Source organism: Capricornis sumatraensis, chromosome 6 (genome assembly GCF_032405125.1).
Source record: "Capricornis sumatraensis isolate serow.1 chromosome 6, serow.2, whole genome shotgun sequence".
Lineage (NCBI taxonomy): Eukaryota > Metazoa > Chordata > Mammalia > Artiodactyla > Bovidae > Capricornis > Capricornis sumatraensis.
In genome coordinates, this window is record NC_091074.1 from 45,859,748 (window position 1) to 45,876,306 (window position 16,559).

The window sequence follows — 16,559 nt, forward strand, 5'->3', positions numbered from 1 at the left end:
CAAAAGTACAGAGCTCTGATGTATGTGACAGCCTCAAATGTTTAAGAATATTATATATTATGAATAGAAAACAGAAAATATAAATACATAGAGTGTGAGCGCAAATAGCGCAAATGGTGTAAAATGTTAACAGGTGAATCTGATAAAAGGTATTTGATAATCTTTGCATTATTCTTGCAACTTTTATATAAATTTGAAATTACTTCTAAGTTAAAAGTTTAAATATTTTAAGCCCACTAGCATAGGTGAAATCAGGCTAGACCCTTCAAATATGACCAAGCCAGAGCCAGAGGCTGGAGATGATAAAGAGGAAATAAATGTTCCACCAAAAGCAAGAGTCTACAGACTTTTTTGGGAGCCAGATACAGTGATAAATACTCAGCCTCTGTGGGCCTAACAGACTCTGTCACAACTACTTTGCCATCATGATGGTAAGGCAGTAACAGATGACATATAAATAAATGGTCATGACTGTGTTCCAATAACACTTTATCTATAAAAACAGACCGTGGGCTGGATTTGGCCTAGGGACCACAGTTTGCTGACCCTTGAAGTAGATAATTGGGCGTATGGAATCTGACTTACTCCCATTACACTGGGGTTCCCTGGTGGGAAGCATCCTTGCCTGGCTCCTTGTGGTAGGCTCCACCTTTAACCCCTGCCACTCTGGAGAACCCTCGGCATGGTCCGTTCACAATGACTGACATCAGTAATCTCCACTCCCTTCAGGAGAAATCACAGAGGGAAGCCCTCTTTTCCACAGGTGATCACAAGACAGCTAGGAGAATGCAAACGATGACCTCCACATTGATGAGGGAGTCAGATAGGAACGTCATTACAAACGCTGGTCTGGACTGCCCCTCCATACACACACTGGAGAAGACTTCTCCTCAAACCACAATCCAAAACTGTACAGTGAATGTTTGGTTTGCTTTATTTGAAGAAAAATAAGTTTCTACTTCAGTCCATGGTCCTGATCTGCAAATGGTCACGTGACAGGTACCACATCAAGACCTGGAGAATAAAAGCAACAGTGAGGGCTGGGGAGAAGAGAGGGGAGAGAAGACCTTGGAGTGAATACAATTAAGATTCCTTTGGCTTCTGCATTCACTGTCACTGGGTTGTAACCCTGAAGTCCTCCTGCTGGTCCCCTCGGTGCTATCACAGTTATCTGGCTTCTGCCCCATTTTATTACACTTCCTGTGCTGTATTATAGGTTCCCACGGAGAAGACAACGCACCTGCCCCACCACAAGCTGTCAGAGCCTCCAGTGAGAGACAGGACTTGCTGAAGCTCAGCCAAACCTAGTCACTAACACAGAGCCACTAACCGCCCCCAGACCAGCTGTGTCTCCTGTCCCAGAGCACTTCTTCAAGCTTATGGTGCCTGTCCTGGGCCCCAGGGTCCCGGCTTCTTTAGAAGCAATTTTATTTGGAAGACAGTGAACCTCCAGGAAATGCAAAAAAGCAAGCAAACAAACAAGGCAAAAGGCTGGAGCATCTAGTGTGGCTGACTTTGGAGATGAGTAGAAGCAGGGAGGTGGAGGTCAGTCTCCGGGGAAGTTCTCTCGGACCAAGTCCCCTCCCCCTTTCTTACCTTTATCTTTCAGATTCCACACAGAATTGACAGAGAACAGATCGTGGGCTTGGCAGACACAGAGATGATGAGGACAGAGAGAGCCCTGCTCCATGGAGCTGACCTCTGGTATGGAGTCCAAACAGTAAACAGGCAATTACATTAGAGCAAGCAGTGGTTCTCAAACTAAATGAGCACTGGGATAACCTGGAGGCTTGTGAAAGCACAGATTTCAGGGTCCCACCTCAGAGTTTTTTGTTTCAGTGAGTGTGGGAAGGGAGGCCTGAAATTCTGCATTTCTAACAAATATTCAGATTAGGCTGATGCTGTCCGAGGGCCAGATTCTAATGATGATCGTGTTATAGTGTGATTAGTGTCAGGAAGGTGAAAGCATAGGGTGTGATAGTAGAATGTAAGTGGGGGGTGGGGGGGAATCCTGCCCATACTCAGGTTAGGAAAGGCTTAAGCAGGAATAAGCCAGGGGAGATGAATTCCAGGCAGAGAGAAAAGCATATGCAAAGAAATGAGAGCAAGACTGGGGTGGGGTGCAATTAATTTAATATGGCTGCAATTCAGACCAAGAGGGGCTCTGGTGAGAACAGTACTAAGGAAGCAGTACCTTCTTCTATCAGAATTTACCAAAATATCTGGTGGAAGCATGCTGTTAAAAATAGGAAAAGCAAATGTGCATTTCTGTATGAGCCTAGAGGTCTCTTCTGCAAAAAAATGAAAATAACAAATCAGAAACCTTACACTATGGGGATGGTGCTTTCTTCACTCCTGAGATTCAGAATGTGGTACTAATTCTCCTCCCTTTGAATATAAGCCAGACTAGCTTCTCAATTTTAATAGAAACCGATGCTATGTGATTTTTGAGGTTGGACTATAAAAAGAATAGCTTTATGGCAGGATTTCTCTTTCTCTTGAATCACTCTAAGGAAAGCCAGCTGCCATGCTGTAAGGACACTCAAACATCCTGTGAAGAGGCCCCCATGGGGGATAAACTGAGGCCTCTCACCAACAACCAGCCCCAACTTGCTAGGCTTGAGTAATAACCTTAGATGTGACTCTCCAGCTCCAGTCAAACCTTCAGATGATAGTGGCCCTGGCTAGCAGGGTGATGGCAATTTCATGAGTGAGCCAAGTCAGAAAATACTCCCACATTCCTGACCCATATTACTGTGAAGATAGCAAATGTTTATTGCTGTATTAAGTCACTGAGGTTTGTTTTGTTCTTGTTCAGTCACTCAGTCGTGTCTGACTCTTTGTGACCCCAGGCTTCCCTGTCCTTCACTGCCTCCTGGAGTTTGCTCAAACCTTATTTGAGCTATTGAATCATGTCTATTGAGTCAGTGATACCATCCAACCATCTCATCCTCTGTCACCCCCTTCTCCTTCCGCCTTCTATCTTTCCCAGCATCAGAGTCTTTTTCAAGGAGTCAGCTCTTCACATCAGGTGGCCAAAGTACTAGAGCTTCAGCTTCAGCATCAGTCCTTCCAATGAATATTCAAGGTTGATTTCCTTTAGGATAGACTAATTTGATCTCCTTGCTGTCCAAGGGATTCCCCTGAGTCCTCTCCAAAAATAGGGTTCAAAAGCATCAATTCTTCAGCACCCATCATTTTTTATGGGTGCTCTCACATCCATACTTGACTGGAAAAACCATAGCTTTGACTATACGGAACTTTGTCAGCAAAGTGATGTCTTTTTTTTTTTAATATTACTGTCTAGGTTTGTCATAGCTTTTCTTCCAAGGAGTAAGCGTCTTTTAATTTCATGGCTGCAGTCACCATCTGCAGTGATTTTGGAGCCCAAGAAAATAAAGTCTATCATTCTTTCCATTGTTTCCCCTTCTGTTTGTCATGAAGGGATGGGACTGGATGCTATGATCTTAGTTGTTTGAATGCTGAGTTTTAAGCCAACTTTTTAACTCTTCTCTTTCACTTTTTCTCTGATCCAGCAGATGTTGGCATTTTACCTCTGACTCTTATGCCTTTTCTAAATCCAGCCTGTACGTATATAAGTTCTCAGTTCACGTACTGTTGAAGCCTAGCTTGAAGAATTTTGAGCATTACCTTGCTAGAATGTGAGATGAGTGCAAATGTGTGGTAGTTTGAATGTTCTTCGGCATGGCCCTACTTTGGGATTAGAATGAAAACTGACCATTTCCAGTCCTCTGACCACTGCTGAGTTTTCCCAATTTGCTGGCATACTGAGCGCAGCACTTTAACAGCATCATCTTTTAGGATTTGAAACAGCTCAGCTGGGATTCTATCACCTCCACTAGCTTTGTTCATGATAATGCTTCCTAAGGCCCACTTGACTTCACACTCCAGGATGTATGACTCTAGGTGAGTGATAACACTGTTGTGGTTATCCAGGTCATTAAGGCCTTTTTTGTACAGTCCTTCTGTGTATTCTTGCTTCTCCATCTTCCCTATTGAACTCTATGGAGAAAAGTATAAATAGCTAGAGATTAGAAAAGGAAATGGTAACACACTCCAGTATTCAGCTGGGGAATCCAATGGACAGAGGAGGCTAGCAAGCTACAGTCCATGAGGTTGCAAAGGGCTGGACCTGATTTAGCTACTGAGCACAAGCATTAAGAGATATTAAAGAAAATCTAAATGGAGAGAACTATACCACATTCATAAATGTGAAGACAATATGGTCAAGATGTTGATCCTCCTTAGGTTGGTCTATAAATTTAATACAGTTCCAGTCACAAACCCTACAAGATTTTCCTTGGAGCTTGACAAGCTAATTGTAACATTTATAAGGAAGAATATGGCCCAAGAGTTATCAGAACCTTTCTAGAATAAAAAGCCAAAGAAAAAAGTCTTGCACTAGCAGATATTAAGACTGAATGAGTACCTGGCTTAAAGCCAGTTTAATTTGCATGGTCTCAATTCTTCTGCCAAGAATTCCAAGCTCCTGCCATAGGATGTGAATCTTGAAAGATCTAGCTTTGGTTGCTGGAGGCAACCATTTTATAACTCTGAGAAGAGAAGCTGGTTGAGAATGCCCTCTACAGGGGAGAATGTGAGCCCAAAGGTAAGTAAAGAGAAGTCATTTAGAACTCTCCTAAAGCCAGGTCTACCTCTAAGCTTTCAGTTATATAAACAACAAACAGAAAATTTCTCTTGGCTTTAAAGAAGTTTGGATAGTTTCCCAGTAGCTGAAACAAGATTCTGACTGATGTTCACCCACTTGTCAAACAACCTGAAATGCCATCATTAAGGATTCATTTAATGCATCTACTTCTTCACACTTTCGTCCAGTGCAGTTTTGGATGAAAGTTAGTTTTCTGATCCTACTGCCTAGGAGTCAAATCTGGCTCATTGTCTGTCTTTGTAAAAAAAGTTTTATTGGAACACAGCCATGCTCATTCATCTACATATGACCATGGCTGCTTTGGGGCTTCCCTGGTAGCTCAGCTGGTAAAGAATCCTCCTGCAATGCAGGAGACCCCCATTTGATTCCTGAGCTGGGAAGGTCCCTTCAAGAAGGGATAGGCTCCCCACTCCAGTATTCTTGGGTTTCTCTGGTGGCTCAGACGGTAAAGAATCCGCCTGCAATGTGGGAGACTTGGTTTCGATCCCTGGGTTGGGAAGATCCCCTGGAGGAGAGCATGGCATCAGTAGTCTTGCTTGGAGAATCCCCATGGACAGAGGAGCCTGGTGGGCTACAGTCCATGGCATCACCAAAAGTCAGACAAGACTGAGCCCAGCACAGCCATGGTGGTTTTGTGCTGAAAAATGGCAGACTCGGGCAGTTATGACAGAGATCATATTGCTAAAATATTTGCTATCTGGCCCTTCATAGAAATATGTGTATACCCTAGTCCCTCTGATGTCCTGCTCAATTCAGTGTTTTAGAGTTGTCTTGCCTATTGAAATTTAGCCTGCCCAGTCCTGTATTTTGAAGAGCTAGAGGACTATGTGATATGGAAAAAATTAGTTCCTGAGGGTGACTATTGAAACATCTCTTGTAATCTTTTAAAATGAATGCCCAGTAGTGTGGGCTAATTCAACAACTGTCTGTCCTTTCAGGTTGGATTTCTTTAGAGAAAAGTCTCTGAACTGTGTCCCCAGATCCCCACTCATTCCCTGCTGCCTGCCTACTCCCACCCCAGTCTATTCCTAATTAGCTGCCACTGCTCATTTCCCTTGAATCTAATGACTCTGGGGCAGGAAGGGTCACTAGCAGGATAGAGAGAGCAATTTGTCAGCCTTCCTAGCTATCCCTTGGGGAATTGCCCAGAGCTGGGGAGAAGACTGCTCAGCACAAAATATGACTCAGGAATGACCAGATGAGCTTCAAGATCAAACATCCCATCCTGTTTGTCTGATGAGACTGGGGTGCACAAATCAGTTCATGTCCCCAGTATATGGATGGCAGGAACTGATGAAAAACCCGTGGTTGAAGATCTTCCTTCCTTTCTCCAAAGCTTAATCAGCCGTGCACCCCCAGGCACCTCTCCCTTCCCCGGCATTCAGTACTGGCTTTAAAATCTGACAATATGAGGAGATTTCATGTGGTCAAGATGAGTTTTTATGCACAGGAAAGGATATTCAGGAGTTACTTTATATATATATATATATACACACACATCATTACATTTATTCAATTTAAATACACCTAATTTTTCCTTAGGCTTTAACGTTCAACTTACAAGCATCATTATTTTATACATAATCTTAGCAACCCTGGGAAGCACTTTTAGGAGACTTTGGTTAAACCTGGATCCATTTACAAACTTATTTGAGCATTAAACATTTTAAATAGTATTTATAAATTTAATATATTCTATTTTGTTATTTTTATTTTTGTTAACTCTTTACATGGTATCACAAATAATACAAAAAGGCTGATAATAATTTTAAAAGATAGCTTCCTTGCCCTACTGCTCCCTCTCTGCTTTTCCAAAGGCAGCTACTCTTGACCTTTTCACCCATTCTTTTGGAATATACACTTCTCCACATTTCTAAATAATATGCATCTCCTGGTAACTTTTGGCAGCTCAATGTGACTCATTTCTCCTGACCTGTAATAAATGAGGAGGATTGCACTCTCTCTTGCCACCATTCTCTTTGTTTCTCCAGACCACTGTCTGATTACAGTTATATCAAGATCTTTGGTTGAGGAAAGTCTCAGTGGTCACAGTATTTGTCTATATAAATGTTATTCTAAGCTAAGCACTGTATGGCACTATGATTCTTATTTTGTTTTCTTTAAGTTAGCAATTGCTTGTTGTTTTTTTTTTATATAAAAGTTTGCCTAGAGTTTTTTTTTGGTACACTCTGCTAATTTGTCCCATAATTTTCACAAATCTCACAGTACAGTATTTCATAAATTTTATTGTGCCAGGATCTAACACTGCTGTTTTTTTCCCCCATGGAAACTGCCCTTCAGCAGAAATTCATCCTCCTTCTACCTGGGCTGGTCCAGGCCTTCCATATATTGTCACCTGTGACTTCTCTTTAATGTCATCTAATGAATTCCCTTTGTCTTCTCACGAGTAAGATCCCTATTTCCTGGATCTCATGTCTCCCTCCTTCTTGGTTTATTCCCGTTCTGTTGCATCATATCCTTTAGTAGTTCAGCTGATTGAGAAGGACAGTATGATGGCTGGTGAGGCAGTGATGACAGTCTGTCTACATCTGGAGTCTTACTGCTATAATCTCAACATAGTCTCTACCTGGGACTCCCTGACACCTCCCTTCACTACTGTCTTGGAGATTACCGCTACCTGCATCCATGTGCTGCACCCCAGTTTCCTTATCCCTGTATAATTTACATAACATTTTACAATTATCTCCTCCTATTAAAATCCTGTTGTTGTCCAGTCACTAAGTCATGTCTGACATTTTGCGACCCCATGGACTGCAGCATGCCAGGTTTCCCTGTCATTCATCATCTTCTGAAGTTTGCTCAAACTCATGGCCATTGAGTCAGTGACATCATCCAACCATCTCATCCTCCATTGCTCCTTCTTTTCATGCCCTCAATCTTTCTCAGCATCAGGGTCTTTTCCCATGAGTCAGCTCTTCACATCAAGTGGCCAAAGTATTGGAGCTTCAACTTCAGCATGAGACCTTCCAATGAATATTCAGGGTTGATCTCCCTTAAGATTGACTGGTTTGATCTCCTTGTTGTCCAAGGGACTCTCAAGAGTCTTCTCCTGCACCACAATTCAAAAGCATCAACTCTTCAGCGCTCGGAGGAGCCTGGTGGGCTGCAGTCCATGGGGTTGCTAAGAGTCGGACATGACTGAGCGACTTCACTTTCACTTTTCACATTCATACATTGGAGAAGGAAATGGCAACTCACTCCAGTATTCATGCCTGGAAAATCCCAGGGATGGGGGAGCCTGGTGGGCTGCTGTCTATGGGGTCGCACAGAGTCGGACACGACTGAAGTGACTTAGCAGCAGCAGCAGCCTTCTTTAAGGTCCAACTCTCATGTCTGTACATGACTGTTGGAAAAAACATAGCTTTGACTATATGGACCTTTGTCAGCAAAGTGATGTTTCTGCTTTTTAATATGCTCTCTAGGTTTGTCACAGCTTTTCTTCTAAGGACCAAGCATCTTTTAATTTCATGGCTACAGTGACCTGGCTCCAAAATCACTGTGGAGTCCAAGAAAATGAAGTCTGTCACTGTTTTCATTTTTTCCCCATCTGTTTGCCATGAAGTGATAGGACTGGATTCCATGATCTTAGTTTTTTGAATGTCAAGTTTTTTGGGGGTTTTTTTTGTGCTTAACCATAACTACTTTAATAATTTTACCCTTTTTTAGCCTGAGGGCTCACTCAGGTCTCATTCAATGGACTCCACAAAAAAGATCTTCACAACACTTTCATTACACAGAGTCAACAAGCATTTTTAACAAAGAAGTAAGTCAGAGAAGAGGCAAAAAATAAACATCCAGGCTAACAAATACATGAAAAGATGCTCAACATCACTCACCATCAGAGAAATGCAAATCAAAACCACAATGAGGTACCATCTCATACTGGTCAGAATGGCTACCATCAAAAAGTCTGCAAACAATAAATGCTGGAGAGGGTGTCGATAAAAGGGAACCCTCTTACACTGTTGGTGGGAATGCAAACCAGTACAGCCACCATGGAGAACACTGTGCAGATTCCCTAAAATACTGGAAATAAAACTGCCATATGCCCCAGCAATCCCACTGCTGGGCATACACACCAAGGAATCCAAAATGGAAAGAGATGCGTGTACCCCAATGTTCATCACAGCACTGTTTTCAATAGCTAGGACATTGAAGCAACCTAGATGTCCATCGGCAGAGGAATGGATAAGGAAGCTGTGATACATATATACAATGGCATATTCAGTTCAGTTCAGTTCAGTCACTCAGTCCTGTCTGACTCTTTGCGACCCCATGAATTGCTGCACGCCAGGCCTCCCTGACCATCACCAACTCCCGGAGTTCACTCAGACTCAAGTCCATCGAGTCAGTGATGCCATCCAGCCATCTCATCCTCTGTTGTCCCCTTCTCCTCCTGCCCCCAATCCCTCCCAGCATCAGGGTCTTTTCCAATGAGTCAACTCTTCGCATGAGGTGGCCAAAGTACTGGAGTTTCAGCTTTAGCATCAGTCCTTCCAATGAACACGCAGGACTGATTTCCTTTAGGATGGACTGGTTGGATCTCCTTGCAGTCCAAGGGACTGTCAAGAGTCTTCTCCAACACCACAGTTCAAAAGCATCAATTCTTCGCCGCTCAGCTTTCTTCACAGTCCAACTGTCACATCCATACATGACCACTGGAAAAACCATAGCCTTGACTAGACTGACCTTTGTTGGCAAAGTAATGTCTCTGCATTTCAATATGCTGTCTAGGTTGGTCATAACTTTCCTTCCAAGGACTAAGCGTCTTTTAATTTCATGGCTGCAGTCACCATCTGCAGTGATTTTGGAGCCCCCAAAAATAAAGTCTGACACTGTTTCCACTGTTTCCCCCATCTATTTCCCATGAAGTGATGGGACCAGACGCCATGATCTTAGTTTTTTGAATGTTGAGCTTTAAGCCAACTTTTTCACTCTCCTCTTTCACTTTCATCAAGAGGCTCTTTAGTTCTTCTTCACTTTCTGCCATAAGGGTGGTGTCATCTGCATATCTGAGGTTATTGATATTTCTCCCAGCAATCTTGATTCCAGCTTGTGCTTCTTCCAGCCTAGTGTTTCCATGATGTACTCTGCATATAAGTTCAATAAGCAGGGTGACAATATACAGCCTTGACATACTCCTTTTCCTATTTGGAAGCAGTCTGTTGTTCCATGTCCAGTTCTAACTGTTGCTTCCTGACCTGCATATAGGTTTCTCAAGAGGCAGGTCTGGTGGTCTAGTATTCCCATCTCTTTCAGAATTTTCCACAGTTTATTGTGATCCACACAGTCAAAGGCTTTGGCATAGTCAATAAAGCAGAAATAGATGTTTTTCTGGAACTCTCTTCCTTTTTCCGTGATCCAGCAGATGTTGGCAATTTGATCTCTGGTTCCTCTGCCTTTTCTAAAACCAGCTTGAACATCTGGAAGTTCACGGTTCACATATTGCTGAAGCCTGGCTTGGAGAATTTTGAGCATTACTTTACTAGCTTGTGGGATGAGTGCAATTGTGCGGCAGTTTGAGCATTCTTTTGCATTGCCTTTCTTTGGGATTGGTATGAAAACTGACCTTTTCCAGTTCTGTGGCCACTGCTGAGTTTTCCAAATTTGCTGGCATATTGAGTGCAGCACTTTCACAGCATCATCTTTCAGGATTTGAAATAACTCAACTGGAATTCCATCACCTCCACTAGCTTTGTACGTAGTGATGCTTTCTAAGGCCCACTTGACTTCACATTCCAGGATGTCTGGCTCTAGGTGAGTGATCACACCATCGTGATTATCTTGGTCATGAAGCTCTTTTTTGTACAGTTCTCCTGTTACTCTTGCCACCTCTTCTTAATATCTTCTGCTTCTGCTAGGTCCATACCATTTCTGTGCTTTATCTAGCCCATCTTTGCATGAAATATTCCCTTGATATCTCTAATTTTCTTGAAGAGATCTCTAGTCTTTCCCATTCTGTTGTTTTCCTCTATTTCTTTGCATGGATAGCTGAGGAAGGCTTTCTTATCTCTCCTTGCTATTCTTTGGAACACTGCATTCAGATGCTTATATCTTTCCTTTTCTCCTCTGCTTTTCACTTCTCTTGTTTTCACAGCTATTTGTAAGGCCGCCTCAGATAGCCATTTTGCTTTTTTGCATTTCTTTTCCTTGGGGATGGTCTTGATCTCTGTCTCCTGTACAATGTCACGTACCTCCATCCATAGTTCATCAGGCACTCTGTCAATCAGATCTATTCCCTTAAATCTATTTTGCACTTCCACTGTATAATCATAAGGGATTTGATTTAGGTCATACCTGAATGGTCTAGTGGTTTTCCCTACTTTCTTCAATTTAAGTCTGAATTTGGCAATAAGGAGTTCATGATCTGAGCCACAGTCAGCTCCTGGTCTTGTTTTTGCTGACTTATAGAGCTTCTCTATCTTTGGCTGCAAAGAATATAATCAATCTGATTTCAGTGTTGACCATCTGGTGACGTCCATGTGTAGAGTCTTCTCTTGTGTTGTTGGAAGAGGGTGTTTGCTATGACCAGTGCATTCTCTTGGCAAAACTCTATTAGCTTTTGCCCTGCTTCATTCTGTACTCCAAGGCCAAATTTGCCTGTTACTTCAGGTGTTTCTTGACTTCCTGCTTTTGCATTCCAGTCCCCTCATGGGTCCATAGTTCAGTATTACAAATGCCAAAACTATCATCACACAGATAGCTCTTCGCTTCGGACTAGGAACTTTAAGCCTCTGGTTGTCTGATACAACTTCATCCAGTTGCCGCTTCAGTGAACCATTCTCTTTCTTCAGCTTCTCATTCTCCAAAAGGGCTGTCTTTAACCTTGCCTCTAAGCCTAGCATGTATTCTTTCTTCTTCTTGAGGGACTGACAAGCTGACTCTCGATTTTTAATCATACGTTGCTGTCTCCTTAACACAGCAATATTGGAACCCACATTTTTCATCGTACTTTGTAGGACAGGTTTAGTCACAGAATGTTTCCTATTTGCTGGGCTGTTTGCCACAGGGGCTGGTACCACATTCACCACGTGATTAGGTAGCTGTGTGGTTCCCCCAGCAACAGCAAGGACTGGTTGAGGAGAGGGCAGAACTCCAGGTGCCTGGAGCTGAACCACGGTAGGCTGAGAGAGCACCATGGTCTGACCTTTAGTGGGTGCAAGATGTATACTGATAATTGGTTGCTGCTTTGCCAATGGCATAAGTGTTGGTAGTGTCTGAATAATGATGGTTTTTGCTGCAGCGCTGGGGTTTGTTTGAGTCTTGGGTGCTGCTGGAAGTAATAAAGGCTTGGGCTGAATTGAAGGTTTTGAATTTATTTGAATTTTTTTCTTTGGAGTCAGTCCATTTTCGGTTTTGCTCTTAGGACCAATGATGGGCTTGTCTTCCTTCAGTGGCTCTGCTGAGGAGGGGTTATTAGAGCTTTCACCATATAAGGAAAGAGGAGACATCTGAGAAGTAGAAGACAAATCCAACTCCTCAGGAACATGCTGAGTTGCTGAGTAAGAGTCCACTGATTTAGGAGATGAGATTGAACAACTTGAGGAGGCTGGCAAAAGTGGCTGAGGTTCTGTTTTAATATATAAGTTTCATTTGCTGCATCCAATTGCAGGTCATCAGTGTCTGTGAAATAGCCAAGTTCAGCAAACAGGGCAGAATCCCAGTCTTCATCTGGCCGGTGAAGGAGTCCCAGACTAAAAGGTGACTCCTTGGTGCCGGCAACGCCAGCTGGCTCCCCCGAAACACATGATCCATTGTCCAGTAACTTGGTGACTCTGAATGTCAAGTTTTAAGCCGATTTTTTCATTCTCTTCTTTCACCTTTATCAAGAGGCTCTTTAGTTTTCTTTGTTTTCCACCATTAGGGTAATATCATCTACATAATCATTACTAAATTATCCACATTCTAACATAGAGCTGAGTGACCTGCTTTCTCATCCTAAAAGAAGTAAAAATATAGGAACTCAAAATTCCCAGTTATTTCTCGATAGGGTGAACTAATTCCCTTGTTTTGATAATGTACATCCTCCACTAGCTTCCTGAGCATGTGTGCATGAAAGCTTAATGTTTTGATATTTCTGTTCCTGAAAATACCATTTTTCTACCCTTACATCTAATTGTGGTTTGTATTGGTAGGAAAGTATAGGTTGGAAATTATTTCACTCCCAAAGTTTGAAGTCATTGTTGAGGTGTCTTATAGTTCCTATTTTATGGTTTTTGGAAACTTTCATCCCATTTCAAATATCAATTCTAGGAACTTTATTTCTTCCTAGCAGCTACCTATCTCCACAATTGAATTGTGATATTCTACAATGCTGTGGCTTGATGTGTATTATTTTCAAGTATCATGCTGGGAACCTGATGAGTTCTTTTAATAGAACTGTCTTACAGATCTGGAAATTTTTCTTAATTATTTCTTTGATTAACTCAGTTAAGTTTTTATACTTTATTTCCATTTTTCTCTTTCTAGAACTCCCATTATTTGAATGTTTCTTGTCCCACATTTGCCCCTTTTTATTTTTCTTTTATCTTCTTCCATCTCTATCATTTTGCTTATTAACTGGAGGAATTCTTCATCTATTTCCTAATTCTTTGGTTTTCTTTCACTTGTGCTGTCATGTTTTTCATTTCCAAGAGCTTTATTTCGTTCCCTGATTGTTACTCTTATCCCACCTTGTTCTTCTTTCATGGCTGCAATATCTGTGCTTATTTCTGATTATTATTTAAGTTTCCTTCCCCTGCTGCTACTCACTAGTTTGTCAGTTTTGATCTCTGTCTTCCGTGTTAAAGCATTTTCTCAGATGTCTGGCAAACCTTGTTTCTCTGCTCATGTGTAAAGTGAATAAAAGAGAAAACTGGAAGTCCTGAGGATATCGGTGGGGTCTGTCAACTTTGAGCTTCACTTAGATGGTTCTAGCTGGGCTGTTAATGAGGAATCTCTGATGCTGCTATCTCTAGGGGTCTTTCCTCTGGAATTTGTGTGATTTCCCAGTTTCCTGACTGATCGATAGAGGCTTAGTGCTCAGTGGTTCTTGGAAGTGAATGAGAAAGACTGGGATGGGGGCTGGGGAAGTAGTGATGTTGTGAGGGTCTTAGCACTCAGCATGCCACACATATATTCATTTCCTCTCCTTTCTTCAGCACAGTGCTCATACTGTCACTTAAGGCTTGGTGTCCTCCAGCCTGGAGACCCTCTGATTCTGCTCGGAGAAGAAACCTCCACATTTATTCTGCCAGGAATGGAGAGAGGCACTCCCCTAGAGGCTTTCAGGGCTGAGGTTGGGGGTAAGATCTAGGGTTCCAACTACTTTTAACCAGTGCTCCTTTTTTGGCAGCTATGTCCCACCTCCCTCCCCAGTTTCTGCTCTGAGTCTTTTGAGGGTTCTGTGGTTTAGATCAGGATATTCTTGGCAATCTCCATTTCAGATTTAAGATTCAGGTTTTGTACATCTGCTAAGTAAATTAAGGGTCATCATCTGCTTTTTAGCTTCCAAAATTTATTGACATTGTCTCCTTGCCTTTTTTCTCCATCCTTTTGAGGTTCTCTATTAAAAAAAAAAAAAAAAGATGATCCCTTTGCTATTGTTTTAGTGCAGCTTCAAGTAAGGGAGAAGTTATGTGAGTATTATATCCACCTATATTACCATCCTATAGCCTTTTCAAGCTATCAATTGTCTGACTTAGCTTATAAAACTACTTAATCCTTGTAAAGCTATCAGTCAAACTCAACCCTTGTAAAGGTATCAATCAAACTCAACCCTTGTAAAGCTATCAACCAAATTCACAAATTCAGTGAATCTTAATTTTACATGTTCCAATACTATTTATAAAGTAACTTAAACTTAAGATCATTAATTTAAATAAATTAACTGAAGCATATATATGAAATTAGAATTACCAGACATGCCTTTATTCTAACAGGGTAAATTATTTTTAACTTTTGCAAATAACAAAATATTCACAGATTCCTTAATGCAAAAATAATAATGTATATTTAGCTTTCTTTAAAAATTCTATTCTTAATTATATATCTGAGGTTAAAAGGAGCTAATTATAAAATCCCAAACTATTTTGAGATTATCTTTCCAAATATTTCTGGACTTGCCATCTCTTTGTGCTGTGATTTATGAAGTACAGAAAAGTTCCTTGTGGTGGCATGATGACTAAATTTTTGCTACAATACTGATGGGACACTTAGATTCCCAATTGTCTATGGCAGGGACCCTTTCGCAATTCTTTCATCTCTTCAGCAAATTTACTACATCTACTCAAGCTTCTATATTGACTGAATTTTGCATTTCTTTAGCTTTTAGAAAATTCAAATTGTTTTCATGAGTATCCTTGAAAACCTTTGAATTGGAGGGAATTCTAGGATCTTTTCACCTCTTCCCAGTTAGGGCTAAGCTTCTTTTAGGAAATAAAATGACCTCCGATTATCCTCTTGATCTCCTCGTTGATTACCACATCTGGAGTTATTCTGTGGACATAATTAAAGGAAAAATAGAGGAACTAAGGCAAAACCAAGCTTTAAAATAAAAAGCAAAGTGTCTGAGGAGATTTGATCTCTGTCGCATACTTTCTTCACACATAATCTCTGGGGGCTCTATTACCGAATGTAAAATGTACTTGGCTGGGCTGTGAATCCACTGGGGCTTTCCCTGGAGGAATGTGGGAACACATGAAGGAAGGCCTGATTGTAGGGCTGCGACTCAACACAGACCAAATGTGCTCATGGAGCCAAACAGAAGAAAAATGGAAACCACCTCTCATGTCACCTTCACGCGAGACTCAAAGGAGCTTGATGGAAATTAGCTTTATGGATGGCCAATGGTGGTCAGAAAAGAGCAAGGCTGCCAAGACAGATTTTGAACACTAAGAATGTGCTAGTGATGTTTTCTGGAAGACTGAAGACCCAGGGGAACACTGATACCACCTTTTCTATTTACTGAGGGGAAAAAAATAAAAGATCTGGCAAAACTAGCTTCAGTCTTTCTCCTATAATTTATGGAGTTACTTTAAGTTATGACCGTTTAACTATCAAATGCACAAACATTTCCTCTGAGGACAACTGATTCCTAGTAACTGTGTTTGTGTCTACTTATGCCCACATTTCATCTAACAACCCAGCAACTGCCTCAAAACCTTTCATATATATCTTCTCTGCACTGTGCTTTTTGCTTTCTCATAATTTTGGTTTATCCCAACTTCACCTGGTTAATGATCCCTCTTGGTTTGGAGATGCATGCTTTCCACCTTAGGTCTTTTCCATTTCAAATTCCTAGGGGAAAAAATTCCACTGTCCCTGCTCTTTCCTATTGAAACAGTTTCTAGCCCCACACTACTTCATGGACCACTGGCCAGCCAATGTTTTACCTGCCCTTGGGTCAGATCCCCCGCTCCCAGTCCAATCAGCTGTAGCAGAGGTGGCTCAGTGGTAAAGAATCCACCTGCCAAACAGGAGATGCAGGTTTGATCCCCGGGTGGGGAAGATCACTTGGAAAAGGAAATGGCAACCCAGTATTCTTGCCTAGGGAATCCCATGGACAGAGGAGCCTGGCTGGCTACAGTCCATGGGGGTCACAAAGAGTGGGACACAACTTAGTGACTAAACAACAAACATGGTACTAAGGTAGGGCAGTTTCTTTTAGAAAGAGCTCTGAATATGCCAGAAATCATGATGGGCATTTCTGGTACACCTGGCTTAGGGACCAAGGAAGGACAAACTCATTTCTTGTCTCTCTCCTTGTCCTTAAGAAGAGCATTCAAAAGACTAGGAAATGGTGTCTTTGGGAGCATCTCTAGGTGAACCAGAAACAAAGACTTCTTTGTGTGCCTTTAATTATCCCAGG

General features: G+C 41.8%; 1 pseudogene; it reads right to left on the minus strand.

Moving 5' to 3' along the window:
• Nucleotides 1-11,319: 11,319 nt before the first annotated feature.
• The window catches only part of LOC138080699 (cyclic AMP-dependent transcription factor ATF-6 alpha pseudogene), a 41,981-nt pseudogene continuing 36,741 nt past the window's right edge, over nt 11,320-16,559 (minus strand).